Below are 15732 nucleotides of genomic sequence, written 5' to 3'. Positions count from 1 at the left end.
ACACGGTGAAAGAACAGTGCGAAGTATTGACATTAACCGGCTATATATCGTAAATACTAAAGACATTGCATAATTCCGACCTATCCGCAGCGCGTGATTAATATAAACTTTTAATAATAAAGCGCCACGAGCGTAACGACAACGCACACATTATTATTGCTCCAGTGCTGCCAGCTGATTCGACTACAAAGGAGACGTGGACCACCGCCGTAACTTGAATATTAATGAAACAGGTGGATCCATCCTTATCTTCAACCCACGAACCAGAATTCACTTGACACATCGTACACACGGACTACCGTTGACGTCATCCCACTGCCTGTAGCAACAGTTAGGACATTAAAACATAATTATTACGCTCTCTCTCTTTTCAAAATTACAGACATTTGCAGTTAAATTATCTAATTTAAAAATACTGTCACAATGTCAAGGTTCAATTTTGTTTTTTTCCCAATAAATATTCTTTCCATTATTTCATCTTGTTGACAGTGCTGAAAACCCGTCAAATTAAAGTTCAATTAATTATTTTCTTTCAAAATTCTTCTGAGACATTTTCATGCTCATCGTAATTTTATTTTCATGTTTGTTTGTAATTTCTTTTAGAGGGAGTATATATTTTATTTTTTGTGCAGTAAAATTAGCTACCACAAAATTACGTATATTACCAGTTGATGCTATCCGCCATTACTGCTTGAAAATTGGCCAATAGTATTTTGAACCTATTTTCTCATAGGATGTCAGCTTCAAAACAAAATTACGTATTTCGTGGGCATCTAGCAGATGTGCGATGTCTATATAGGCCCCTAAAACTTCTTTTTTTTTTACTTTTGCATGTTTACTGGAATTATATTGACTTTAATTGTTCATTTGGCCCCCGTTAAACTGATTTATCGCTTCTATATATTACATAAACATTGGCATACCATATTTGGATTAAAATTGACGTCTTATTGGCTTCACATAAGACTCTGCGCGTTCTTACAAAGACTATGCCAACTTTTGTTTCTGTGGCTAACAGGATAGTCAGATTTCTTGTATAGGTCATGTTTTATTATTTAAAAGTTTTTTTTCAGAAGTAGAGAACCAGTCTCCTTACAGATGGTGACCGTTTAGTGTCAGGACAGTATTGTTTCAATGCTGTCTTGTCGAATTTTTGCAGTCTTCGGGTACGAGTTCAGAGTTTGACAGAGTAATTTTGTGCTTTGATTGGGTTAACTGTATTTAATTCTTTGGGTACGACTACAGAGTTTGACAGAGCAATTTTGTGGTTTGGTTGGGTTATCTGTATTTAATTTTGTGGGCAATATGACGATCAAAGAGGAAGAAAGAGTAGCTAGCTTTCAGATGTGGGACATAAACAAGATGAGGAAAAAGACACGGAATTTGTTATGGAAAATGTAGACATGGGGACATCCATTAAATTAGACTAAGGTGTCCAAAGAGAAGTAGATTAGAAGGGAGGAGTAGAAAGTATGTTAGCATTGCTGTTAACGAATATGAAGGAAATGGATAACTGACTGGGTGGCAAGATAGAAGCTATTAGTAAAGAAATGGGTGAAGAAATTGAAAGGCTAGATGAAAAGTTTGAACAATGTGAAGGGATTTAAACAGGAATTGGAAGAGGGATTGGAAAATAATATTTTCTATTTTAAGTCAGATGTTAGTAAAAAGTTTGAGAAGTTTAAAGATGATGTTAAAGAGACTTCTGAAGAGACAGACTTTGAGTTAAGTAAGAAGCAGGAGAAATTTGAAAACAGTGTAATGGAAAGTCTAGAATGCTTGGATAAAAACATTTAAGCCCTAGCTACCGAATGTATGAAAGGGAAGGAGGAAATCAAAGATTATTGCAAAGGAATTTTACGTGAATAGAGGCAAAAGACTAAGACAGAAGTGAAAGGTATTAAAGACACCACTTCTAAGATTGAGAATAGAGTAGGATAAGCAGTTAAATGTATCACCAGTAAAGGATGGAAGTAGTTTCAACAATATAAATTTTGATCCTAATGGAGACGTACACCCTCTGTCCCTTGCGAATAGTTTGAGGGGTCAATTTACTACAGATTGGACAAAAAAAGATAATCTAAGGAGGGCAAGTTCTTGTTTAAAGGGAGAAGGTTTAGATTGGGGAGCTGAGGCACCAGAAAATTATGAAACATTTGACCATTATGTGTCAGTGTTTTTGAAAGAGTACTGGCAAAAAGAAAAACAACGTGATGTGATAGAAGCTTTTAAGAAGGTCCCATGGTATGATAGGAGGAGTAGGGAGAACATGAGAGAATATTGTGAGAAGTGGCACAGTAAACTGAAACATTTGGACAGCCCATGGACTGACAAAGACACTATAGAAGTATTGATAGGGAAGTAGCCTTCTAATAGCAGATGTGGGCTGAAAAGTAATGTTAATACTATTAAAGATTTTCTGAACAAAGTGAGAGATGTAGATAAGTGGCAAGTGAGCTGTTCATTTAATGAAAACAGGCATGTAGATGGTCATCATGAGAGTAAGGATAGAATAGGAAGAGTGAACCAAGTAAATGTTAGAGGTGGAGGAATAGGCCGAGGCCGAGAACATTTCAGAGGAAATAGCCAAGGTTATCAGACAGTAGGGGACTGACGAGAGGGAAACAAAACCCCACTACAGCGGCCCATGCTGGGGTGGGTCATAGGTTAATGCCTACTGAATTTTCAAATCACCATGGTAATATAAGGGATACAGTGAGGTGTAATAGTATTAGTAATGATTATGGTGATAGGGTGTGTAGTCATCATGGTCTGGTGATTGAAGGAATTGGACCTGAAGTTAATGGTGAAGGTGGTAAGGAATTAGGGAACACATGTATGGAAAGATTTTCCCAGATGTGTGAGGGAGTTAAAGAATATGAAGGGCAGCCAAAGAGGGTGATAAAGTGACAGAAGATATCAAGAAATGGTAGTGATAACAGTGAAGGAAAGAATATGAGTAACGAATGCAATAGGGGAGAGAAAGAAAGTAGTGAAAAGGGTGCTTTCCATGAATGTGATGATTTAAGAAAAGATGTTAAGCTAGGAGAAGGGTCAATTTCTGAGGTCAATGGAGAAGTTATGAATACACATGCATGGACCATAAAGAGAGAGTATTTAATGAGGAAGAAGTTATTGTTTTTATTATTCATACAGATGTAGGAACAGCAGCTGATGAGAAAGAGTAATTAGGTGTTTGTGCTCTTCAGAAATGTTTAGAAGGGAATGAAGGTTCAAAGTTTAATTGTGATGACTGGGTTCATAGTGAAATTGAGTGGGATTGGTTATGTGAAGAAAATAGTGATAGGATTAAGCAACCTATTGTGAGAATTGGAATGTATGGTGGGGAAGAAAAAGCTCTTTTGGATACAGGTAGTGAGATTAGTGCTATTGCTGAAAGTCTGTTTAATAACATAAAGGAGCATAATGAAGTGATGAATGTACAAGTAGTAAGTATGAAGATAGTGGGTACTACAGGGAAATTAAGCAAGGTTATTAAAATCAAATAATTCTGGAATTTGAGATTGGGGACATAGTTCTAGCACATAACTGTATTGTAGTGTCTGAGTTAGCAGTGAATTTTATACTGGGCATGGATTGGTTGAAAGTGTGCAAAGCAGAGATAAATTGTGGGGAAAGTTTTGTAATTTTGAGAGTGATGGATCAAGGATCAGTGTGATGTTTGATGGATTGTTTATAGACAAGGACCACTTATTAAGGCATTTGAAAGTGACAATGATACCTATAGGGACTACTTTGTGTGATGTGAAGCTGAACTTGGATTATAGAAGTGAGGAGGATACAAATGTACTGGAGAACAAAATGTGTAAAGTTGAAGTGTTGGATGAATGCCAGAGAGAGGAACTGAAAGAAGTATTGTGGGTAAATAGAGAAGTTTTTTCTGAGAAACTGGGAGTAATCAAGAATTTTGAATGTAAGTTGGATATCAAGCCAGATGAAGCTTTTTCGAAAAAACCGTACTCCATACCGTTCGGCAAGAGGAGGGTGGTGAGTAAAGAGATTGAGAGGATGTTGGAGTTTGGTGTTATAGAGCGAGGAAAGAATCAATATAATTCACCTTTGGTCATTGTGGGCAAGAAAAATGGTAGTGTGAGACTAGTTGTTGATGCCAGAATGTTAACTAAAGTGGTAAGGAGAGAAACTGTTAGGCCAGAGAGTATGGAGGGGATGTTACAGAGGTATCTCAAGGTGAACTATCTTAGTAGTCTTGATCGGACCTCCAGAGACTGGCAGGTGCTGCTTGCCAAGGAATATAAGAAGTATACAGCATTTTTGGTAAACGGGATGTGTAATCAGTAAACTGTTGTCCCATTCGGGCTGAATATTAGTGTATCTGTTTTTATACTAGCACTTGATTAATTTTATGACCAGAGTTGAGTTCAAAACTAACAATATATGTGGATGGCCTATTAGTTCCCACTGAGTCATGGGAAGAACATTGTTGTTTGTTAAATTAGTTGTTTCAAGCCTTGAGGAAAGGGGGCATGACCCTGAGATTCAAAAAGTGTGAGTTTGTTTGCAAGGGGATAAAGTTTTTGGGAAGAATTTTGTCAACTACTGGTATTTAAGTAGATCCAGACAAAATGGAAGTAATTAAAGAGTGTCCATCAGCGAGGAATAGAAAAGCGTTAAAATCATTGTTGGGTATGTGTAATTTTTACTGTAATTTTGTGTCAGGGCAAGTTTTTAACAACCCATGTTTGAATGAGTTACTGAGTCCTAAAGTGAACTATGTTTGGACAGAAAGCCTTTAATGAACTTAAGAAACTTTAAAAGAGGAAAAGATTTTACAGCAACCTGATCTTAGTGAACCATTTTTTTTGGGGGGGGGGGGGGACTGGTTTGAGTGGGTACAGTATTGAAGTGGAATTGTTTAAAAATTTTGTGGAAGAGGAAAATTAAGATCATAGGACCATAGCCTTTGCAAGTAGGTCACTGACCAAGTATGAGAGAAATTACACTGAGTGTGAAGCATTGGCAATAGTTTGAGGATTTCAGAAGTTTAAGGATTACCTATGGGAAAATAAAACTGTCATTTATACTGATCACAGAGATCTTATATTTTTCAAAACGTTTCAGCTGGTACATAGACAGTTAACAAGATGTTAAAAGTACACAGAACCAAATTTCAGATGCTTTATCCAGGTTACCGTTGAGAGAAGATAATGGGGTAGGGTACGATGTGGACGAGAAACATGTAAAATTACTTTATATAAAAGGTGTTCAAGAGGAAAAGAAAATTGAAGGGATTTGTAAAAACATGAGAAGGTACCAGAATCAGGATGAAATATGGCAGATGATGAAACGTGAATTGGAAAGGAAGGATAGTAACAAGAAATTGCCAAATATTACAAAACTCATGATGGGGTATTGTTTACACGAACTGATGAAAATTTGGATGATTGGAAAGTGTGTTGGCCTCGGGTATATATAGATGAGATAATAGATTATATACATTTGAGTTTTAGACATGTAGGTGCTAAGAAGATGTAAGTAGGCTGTTTAGGTTTTTTTATTGGTAACGCGGCCGCCACGTAGCGCTCTGTATGAAAATCACTGGCTGTGCCGTGTGGAGTCTGTGGCTGGTTGGCATTGTTTTCTGCCATTGTAGTGATGGGCAGCGGCAGCTGGATGCTAACAGCGCGTAGCATTGCGCAGCAGGGTGGATGTGGGGAGAGAGATGGCGGAGTTTTGAAATTTGTAAGACTGGATGTCATGAACTGCTATATATATTAAACTTTTGAACACTAGTAAGGTAAATACATTGTTTGTTCTCTATCAAAATCTTTCGTTTGCTAACTATGCCTATCAGTAGTTAGTGCCTTCAGTAGTTCCAATTTTTTATTTACCTGGCAGTAGTGGCGCTCGCTGTATTGCAGTAGTTTGAGTAACGAAGATTTTTGAGAGGTAAGTGATTCGTGAAATGTATAGGTTAATGTTAGTCAGGGCCATTCTCTTGTAGGGATTACAGAAAGTCAGAATGCGTTGCGCTAAAAAAATATTGTGTGTCAGTTTAAGCACATTCGTGTATAATTTTTCCAAAGGAACGTTTCATATGTCGACCCTAAGCCGAGTATACCTCACTGGAATCTTCTGATTTTTTCTTGTAGTTTGTGTAGTTAGTGTAGCCTTTGTTTATTGCTAGCGCGTAATAGTAAAGAGAATTTCCTCTGTAGTTGTAATTTTTCATTGTTGTACAGTAAAACAGTTGTGGCATGCATGTAGGTTTGCACCAAGTATTTCGCAGCTGCGCTTGCAATTAACTAGATATTATTTACAGTGCTACGTTAATGTGTTCTCTTATTTTTGCTCTTCAAATTTTGCTTTTCTGTGTTATCGTGTGAAATATTGTGACAATAGTGGCGTGTGAAAAACGTAATACTAGGCTCCAAAGTAAATCGAGAAACGACAGTGCAGACGAAAACAGTGTGTTAGCGCCACCATGTAATCAATTAACTAATGTTCAAAGTAGTAATTTGGTAATGGTGCGTAGGGAAATGGAGCGGGCTGCAAATAGTGCTGTAGGCAGTGAAACAATTAGTGAACAGGAAAGTGTTATCGATCGATCGGTCGGCAACAGCTCGCCTCAGGATTCCTAAATGAAAGGACACAATCTTGCAAATACTGTAGATTTTTGTGTCCTCACCGTTTTCTCAAATAAGTCAAGACACATTTTCTGTTTTCCAAACTGCGAATATTCCCCGTTCAAATGCATTGCCGAATAGAGTTGAGGAACATGTTTCAGACATCAGTGCATTGTTATTAGAATTAATGCAACAAATGGGACAAAAGCTTCAAAAGTTAGACACAATGGAATAAAATCTTCAGAAGTTAGACACAACGCTTGAACAAAATCAGAAACAAATGGGACAAAATCTTCAAAAGTTAGACACAATGGAACAAAATCAGAGACAAACACAGCAAAAGCTTCAAAAGTTAGACACAATGGAACAAAACCTTCCGAAGTTAGACACCACACTTGAACAAACACGTGAAGATTTAACTACTGAGTTACATAACATTGAATCTAAATGTCAAAAAGTCTGTAATGACGTAAAAACACAAATTTGCGAACATTTTCAACCTATTTTTTCGCAGCATGAAAATGCATTACAGAATCACGAAGCAGCCATAAAATAACTGCAAACTATTGTTCATGGAAATCATGAGACCTTGCAAGCTAAAATTCGCTCAGTTCCATCTACCGATTCGGTTACGCAACTTGCAAAAACTCAGGAAAACTTAAAGGACACAGTAGATACGATTTCAACACAAATGTACACTCTGAAACTTGGTTCAGAAAAACACACAGATGAAATAATTTCACTATCGGATAAAGTAGCCGAACTTTCAGATCAGTTCACTAACTTATCTACAAAGGTAGATGATGATCTGAATGACACAAAACCTGTAGCCTTCACTGACACTGAAGAGTATGAACAAATTAGAAAATTCAAACAGAATCAAAATCAAATCAACACACAGTACAAAAGAGAAATGCGGGAAATACAAGATCAGTTGGCTCAAGTAATACAAGAATTACATATTTCATAGGACACTCGCGTTCCAGTACGGGAAGAAGGACATAGAAATACAGAACAACCACAAAATAATAACACAGGACACTTCGGAAATTATGAAAGAAATTGGCAAGGCGCATTGAATTTTGAGATGGAACCGCCGAAACGATGTAACAATGACCGACATCCGACTCGCCGACATGATGATTTTGACTATAAGCTGTTCATTACTACACGTAAATTCAAAACATTTAAGAATTCTGGTAACGACATTCATCCACAAGCGTGGCTCCATCAATTCTCTCATTGTTTTCCTCCCAACTGGTCACTGCAGCACAGATTAGAATTTATGTGTGGCTACTTGGAGAATGAACCAGCTGTAAGCCGTTCACGATTGTCACAGTGAAGGAGAATTTTACCATGCCTTCATCTCAGCGTATTGGTCTCAAGCTACACAAGAGAGAGTAAAACATAGCATCATAATGATGAAACATTTCGAACAATCTGAATTTTCCAGTCTTGTCGAATATTTCGAAGACATGTTGCATAATAATCAGTATCTTTCAAACCCATACAGCCCCTCAGAACCCATCCGCATTTGCTTAATGAAATTGCCGGAACATTTAAGGAATATTATTTTGGCAGGGAGTTGCAAGGACGACATTGAAGCTTTTCAGGGACTCTTACAAGAATTAGAAACTGACGCAGACAGTCGCGGGATGCGAAAACAGGAAAACCATCACTACAGGTCACATCCGTTGCAATTCCGCGATGAAAGAAACAGTAACTGGACACGACAAGGCTATTCTCACAACACAATCGTGACCAAACCAGACACCACCCATTTGACAACCACTGGCCGAGTAATTGTTACAGGGAAAGATCGCATTTCCGTAGTAATGAATATTACACAGACAATCATAGAAACAGACAATACGGCCACCAGAACTATTATTATCACGGGAGACAGAATAATTTCAGACGCAAGGGTCCACCGCGCAGTGATAATTCAGGGGGAAATTCTCCACCACTTAACCGACAAGAAAGAAACTACAGGAACTACCGACATAACGACAGACCGGAATTTCATCAGAACTGGCGGGATTCAAATAGAGCTGGGCCCTCTCGGCAAGGTGAATTTGTAGAAGTTAGGTCTCCTAATCCCAATAACGACGCACGCCAACAAAGAGATAGCAGACAATGACTCGCACCGCAGGTACCCACGTGCTCCGGTTGGCTCAAAGAAAAATAACATAGGCGCTAACCTTGAGAAAATCTCCAGTATTCTTTACCGACGTTTACCGCATGATAATTGCGTTCAAGTTGAAACTTGAAACTCTGAGTACTATGAAGAGTAAAGGCTTGCACCACATTTCACATGTAAAACCGTTTATTGAAATATAATCTGCTTTTTAACTTTGTCTTTGCCATAAAACATTTCACTTCATATTTCTAGTATGCTTTGTCACACTGAGAAACTGTTAACATGCAACAATGCAGTCAAGAACCAAGAGAACATTTTTAAACAGAAATTACTAATGCATTGTTACAGTGAACAGACGACACAGTGTTGTTATTTGTACATTCTTGCTTGTTAGTTGCACGATTACGTAACGACTATAAGGCTTACACACTTAGAACATATACTGTTAATGAGATTTTAATGCAACATTTTGGTTTAGTTGAAAAGACATTCTTCATTTGAAGTACTTTCTGTGAGATTAAAGATGACTTAGCATTTGGTTTCATTGATAGCTACAGGATTATATCACGACGCTACTAATGTGTGACACAATTTACATTGTGCTTTTGCAGTGTATCTGTATTATCTGCACAGTTTTTCTGAATTCCTCTGGAAAGGAAAACATGTTTTAGTAGTAACTTTGTGGTATAGCTACAATGAGACAGCTTTTTCTGTAGCACAACAATACGTTACAGTACAGTACTTACTTCATCACGGCAATAAGCGTAGTAACTATGATATCCATACGCAAGGCATTTCACTTTTGTTTATCATGAGGTAAGTACATTGACTTCTGCAGGACTTAGCTTTCGGAGGACGATAACTACGACACTTCCACTGAGATTATCTTACAAGACGCACAGTTTAGCGCTACAGTACACGTATTTGAGTGATTAATTTTGTACTTAAAACATTTATTTTTAAAGATATTTGAAGTACAATGATACAAAGGTTTTCCGTGATACATTTCATTCCATTGCTGTAATCTGTAACACCTGAGGATATAATTACATTAATCCTCAGGGGGATACACGCCTACTTTGTGTACCATGTGTTTGGCAAGCACAAGGAACCCTAGCTAATATGGTGTTTGCTTATACAACTTTACACATCAGTACCATATTTCTCTAACACATAAATTACAAGGCTATCTGATTATGTAACGTAGAGAGACAAATATTTATTTTACCACATCAGTGACAGATGTTTACGTAATTACACGATTGGATAACTTCACACTTACGAAATTGTATTTTGTCTGTACTTTGTGAAATGTTCATATTTTTTCGGAACCATTGTGATACTATGAGAGCTTTGAATGAAGTATTTGGTATGGTATCATGATTTTTAAAGTACGTTTGAGGCAGATGACACTTTTGACATGAGCAGAGAATTTTTTTTAGGTTTTGAAATTATGAAAGCTATGACGTTTTTGAGATTTGACTGATGTGTTATGATGTTATTATTACGACGACGATGTGAATTATGCTGCTGAGGTATGTTTAAGCTGATGCTATATGCGTTATTTGGTTATACTACATATCTGTTATGATGAAATATTGAAGACGTGTCGACGAATATGTATATGTGTAATAAGGTAAGGAACTCTGGTTTGTGAAAAAGGATGTTAGAAACCGAGAATCGTACTTTAAGAGTTATGAAATGTATGTAAATGCGTGAATGTATTACAACGCCGACGAAATTTTTTTGGCACTGTTATATCAATAGGATTTTGTTTCTACAGATGTGTAACGCAAATTCTTGACCTGCGAAATTTTTTATATGAGACTGTCAGCTTAGCGGAAACTGCTGTCGTAAATATTTCAATAAGAAAGGTAAGTGACCTTGACGTAATGCGTTTTAGGCGCCCAGCTGAGAGGTAGTGGTCTGACAAAAGCAAGCCATTAGGTGAAAAAAAAGAGGCCATTATCCTCGCTATTGACATTCATTTCATTGTAGAAAGCATCGCAAATACGACACGCTCAAACTTGAAAACATATGATTATACCGTGGAGCTATGAATTGATGATATTTATTAAAATGCTTAATGAAACAACGAGAAACATTTCACGTCTATTGCTAGTTGAAAGATTGTTTACTGCATTATAAAACGCAAATTGGCTAGTGAATGACGTTTCACGCCTTGCTTTGCATATTTTGTTTAATACCTAGTTTCTAGCAGCACTGCAGCATTGGTTACTATAAAATTTAATGGAAGTATTAATATAAATATTTTATGCCTACAGATCCAGTAAATAATAACTTTATGATGTACTTAAAAAAGAAACAAAAAACGAAGGAGCACAAAAAGACATTTCCCTTCAGAGAGATTGCATACAGAATTTTCTTTTCAAGTACATGGTAATATTTTTTACAATAAATTTTTGTGGTGCACCACTTTAATTACATAGACATTAAGATGTGAGTATACATTTCCCTTACCTGCGTTGTTGTTTTTAGTGTACTATTTTTTACTGCTTGTGGGTTTGTCATGTTTAGGTATAAGTTATTACATTTACTGCTGCTTGCTTTGCTTACTTGCATTTTCTTGTCATTGCTGTTTGTGTTAATTGTTTTGTGCTGCTGCATTACCTCGTCCCTTAGTTTAGCATCTGAGCTCAGTAGATTCAAGTTAGCTTACGAGGGGGTAGACAATATAAGAGAAAGAGTTGCGATGAATTGGAAGGAATGCATTGAGAAGGTATAAGAAAATGGTTTGGCCAAAGAAGGGTTTTGAAAGAGGATAGGAACAAAAAAGTAGGGTTTAGGGACAACAGGTTTAGATAGGACTTTCTTGGAAATAAATGATGAGGCAAGATGATGGAAAATAAATAATGAGGTAAGAAATATGTGAATATATAAATACAGAAAGCATGCTTGGATAGGATTTTTTTTTTTTTTTTTTTTTTTTTTTTTTTTTTTTTTTTTTTTTTTTGGCTGGAGCAAATGTTGAAATAAGAGGGACGATCTATGGAATGAAGTTTTGGGTTGGGCTGCAGCACCAAATGTTACACTGAAAACAAACTCTGTCCTTCCCTTTTGTGTTATCCCACTATGTGTTTGTGTACCCTTGTGTATTTGTTTTCTTCCTGTCTCTGTGTACTGTTTCATAGAATTTTTTCTCTTCTAATACTAAGTTACATTCACTATTATGAGGAATACTGTTACCCTCATATATAATTTGCATTAATAATATGTAATTTACTTCATAAAGATGTTTAGCCACTATTTGTTCTGTTTTGTTTTAATGCTCACGTATGAAGCTGATGTTTCAAAAGTTATTCTGATCTTTTATGTATTTACTTATGTCATAATTCCTGTAACACTGATGTATATGTTTTTTCTATTCTTTTGTAAAGCCGCTATTACTACAGACGTTATCTGTATTATTATGTTTTTAATGATGTATTTTGTACATTTGTTATTGTGTTCTTATGTTATAAGATTGTAATTGACATCAGTTCATCGAATTCATTAACTTGTAAGTTACATTTCACTGCACACATTTCTGTTGGTCATAGTATATGGGAAATATGTGAGAAGCAGGGACTGTTACTGTTTGCACGTGTGTTGATAATTCAGCAAGGGACTGGATAACAGCATTGCTGGTTTTAAGGACTTTTCAAACAAATTCTTTGTGAGTGGACAAGTGGTGGTTTAAGGACTTGCTATATTCTCTGCAAGACTCTTCGATGGTGATTGTGCACCTGCACAGTTGCAACAGATGGCTGCTGGCCATCTCTACAAGGACTACAGTGGGTCTCCACCTTTGATGACCCACTAATACCATTATTTCTACAAGGACTACAGTGGGTCAGCACCTTTGATGACCCACCAATACCATTATTTCTTCAAGGACTTCAGTGGGTCTGCACCTCTGGTGGCCCACCAATAACATAATCTCTACCAAGACTACAGTGGGTCTACTCTGTGATGACCTACCTACCAATAGTCTTCAACTTCGACTGACTCTGCTGTGGGTTTGCTCTGTTGTGGCCCATTACCTGTCTGCATGTCAAGAGTCAGCACTGTCTTTCCGTTGGAAGGACAACACTACTTCTTGAAGACTGCATTGAAATCCACTACTTCCGTGTGCATTTTCTTTTACTACTCAGACATTGAGAGAAAACACTGCTATTTTACTGTGATGAACGATCAGGACTGTCTTTATGGACTGTGAGAAAATTTTAGGTTTTGACCAAAATTGTATCGATAAGTGTGTGCATTTCATTCCTTTGTTATTGTAATTATTTAAAAAAAATTCAAATCTGTATTGGCCACTGCCCAAAACAATTTGTAAAATTTTTAAATTTTTTTGTGGGGAGATAGGGACTATGTAAGTAGGCTGTTTAGGTTTTTTTATTGGTAACGCTGCCCCTCTGTATGAAAATCACTGGCTGTGCCGTGTGCAGTCTGTGGCTGGTTTGCATTGTTGTTTGCCATTGTAGTGTTGGGCAGTGGCAGCTGGATGCTAACAGCGCGTAGCGTTGCGCAGTTGGAGGTGAGCCGCCAGCAGTGGTGGATGTGGGGAGAGAGATGGCGGAGTTTTGAAATTTGTAAGACCGGATGTCACGAACTGCTATATACATTATGACTTTTGAACACTAGTAAGGTAAATACATTGTTTGTTCTCTATCAAAATCTTTCATTTGCTAACTATGCCTATCAGTAGTTAGTGCCTTCAGTAGTTCGAATCTTTTATTTAGCTGGCAGTAGTGGCGCTCGCTGTATTGCAGTAGTTCGAGTAACGAAGATTTTTGTGAGGTAAGTGATTTGGGAAACGTATAGGTTAATGTTAGTCAGGGCCATTCTCTTGTAGGGATTACAGAAAGTCAGATTGCGTTGCGCTAAAAAAAATATTGTGTGTCAGTTTAAGTACAGTCTTGTATAAATTGTTCTAAGGGGACGTTGCAAAGTGTGTACAGAAATTAAGGGAAAGTGTGTCTTTTGACAACATGGTCGGGAGAGTGAACAACCAAATCAAAACCTGTGACAAATGTCAAAGAGCAAAAGTTACAAATCAAACATGTAAGCTTTCTGTGCAAAATATTAAACTGAATGATGTAATGGAACAGTTATCTGTGGATCTTTATGGTACATTGCCGAAGACGAAGGGAGCTTTTGCGTAAATTTTTGTGGTCTTAGAAGTATTTTCTAAATTTATAATCCTCTATCCGTTACGTAATGGTACTGGGAAATCATTTTGAGCAAATTGGAAGGTGATTATTTTGTGAAGTTTGGGAAACATACATGTATTACCAGAAGATGCTGTTAGCTATTACTGCTTGGAACCTGACCAATAGTATTTTTGGACCTATTTTCTCATTGGCTATCAGCTTCAAAACAAAATTACGTATTTCGTGGGCATCTAGCAGATGCGCGATATCCATGTAGACACCTAAAATAAATTTTTTCTACTTTTGCACTTTTACTGGAATTACATTGACTTTAATTGTTCAGTTGGCCCCAGTTAAAGTGATTTATAGCATGCATATAATAACTGTACTGAATTACCTAATTTATTTTTTATTACGTGAACATTGGCATACCATACTTAGATAAAAATTGACGTCTTCAAAAATGGTTCATGGCTCTGAGCACTATGGGACTTAACATCTGAGGGCATCAGTCCCCTAGAATTTAGAACTACTTAAACCTAAGTAACCTAAGGACATCACACACATCCATGCCCGAGGCAGGATTCGAACCTGCGACCGTATCGGTCGCGCGGTTCCGGACTAAAGCCCACAGAACCGGTCGGCCACACCGGCTGGCTAAACTTGACATCTTATTGGCCCCAACATAAGATTCTGCACGTACTGACAAAGACTATACCAATTTTTTTTTTTTTTTTTGGTACATGACTAACAGGGGTACTCAGATTCCTTGTATAGGTCATGTTTTATTATTTAAAAGGTTTTTTCTTCAGAAGTAGATAACCAGTTTTATTACAAAGGTATGCTTAATTATCCACAAAAACCATTACTAATTCAGTATTGACTTGTTAGTCAGTTGTGTGCGTTGGTGGGCTATATCTGTCCTTGGAAAATTGTTAAGGGTGAATTGTTGCCGCATGACGCTTTCGCTTAAAAAGCCGATGCAGCAATGACAAACTTCAATTTATAATTCGAACTAAATTTAGCTGGAATTATGAGCATTGATAGATCTAACCACAGTTAATGTGTTATTTACGAACTCAACATAATTAGTAAATGGTGTGCAATCTCATCCTTAAAAAGCGACATTTTCGCTTACGGTGGAATTACTGATGATTATACTCTTCGTAAAGGAAGGAGACACATTTTTTTAGGCAACATTGTCAGGTTTTGTAAGACCTATGTGGTCTCTGTTTACTGTCCCTTACCCATACCCGATCACGAGAAAGAAAACTATTTGTTTTAAGAGTCAGCAATATAGAGTGGGAGAGGGATTACCATGGGCTTAGTACTTCTGGAATAGGGAAAGGCCTCTTGCTTTGACAGGCAATGGTATATTTGTTATACGCCAAAGGTATGGGACGAGATCTACATGTCCTCTGTGCCAAATATTTAAATAATAGCCCTGAACATTAGAGGAGTTCAGGGTTCAGGTTCTCTGTGTACTTGGTGTAGGTAGTGACCAAAGCAAGAAAGTACTTGATAAGATTACAAGTGATGATTAGCAAATGAAAAACACAGAGGAGATATGTCGAACATTTAAAACTCGCTTTATTGAAAAATTTAAACTGCACTACCTTTATCAACACACAGACATGAAATCAGTAGTATGTCCAGCAACGTGAAGATTTTGCATAGAGCGAGCAAAGAGCAGATTGTCAACGTGCCTGACTACCTTGGAACATATACTACCAAAAGACAAGAATCTGTTTCAACATACCGGAGTATAACACCCTGAAAAGCCAAAGAAAATGGTACATTATCCTAATATCGTGTACAGTCCCCGCGAACA

The sequence above is a fragment of the Schistocerca gregaria genome, chromosome 2 (genome assembly GCF_023897955.1).
Source record: "Schistocerca gregaria isolate iqSchGreg1 chromosome 2, iqSchGreg1.2, whole genome shotgun sequence".
Lineage (NCBI taxonomy): Eukaryota > Metazoa > Arthropoda > Insecta > Orthoptera > Acrididae > Schistocerca > Schistocerca gregaria.
Note: the sequence above shows the minus strand (reverse complement) of the source record.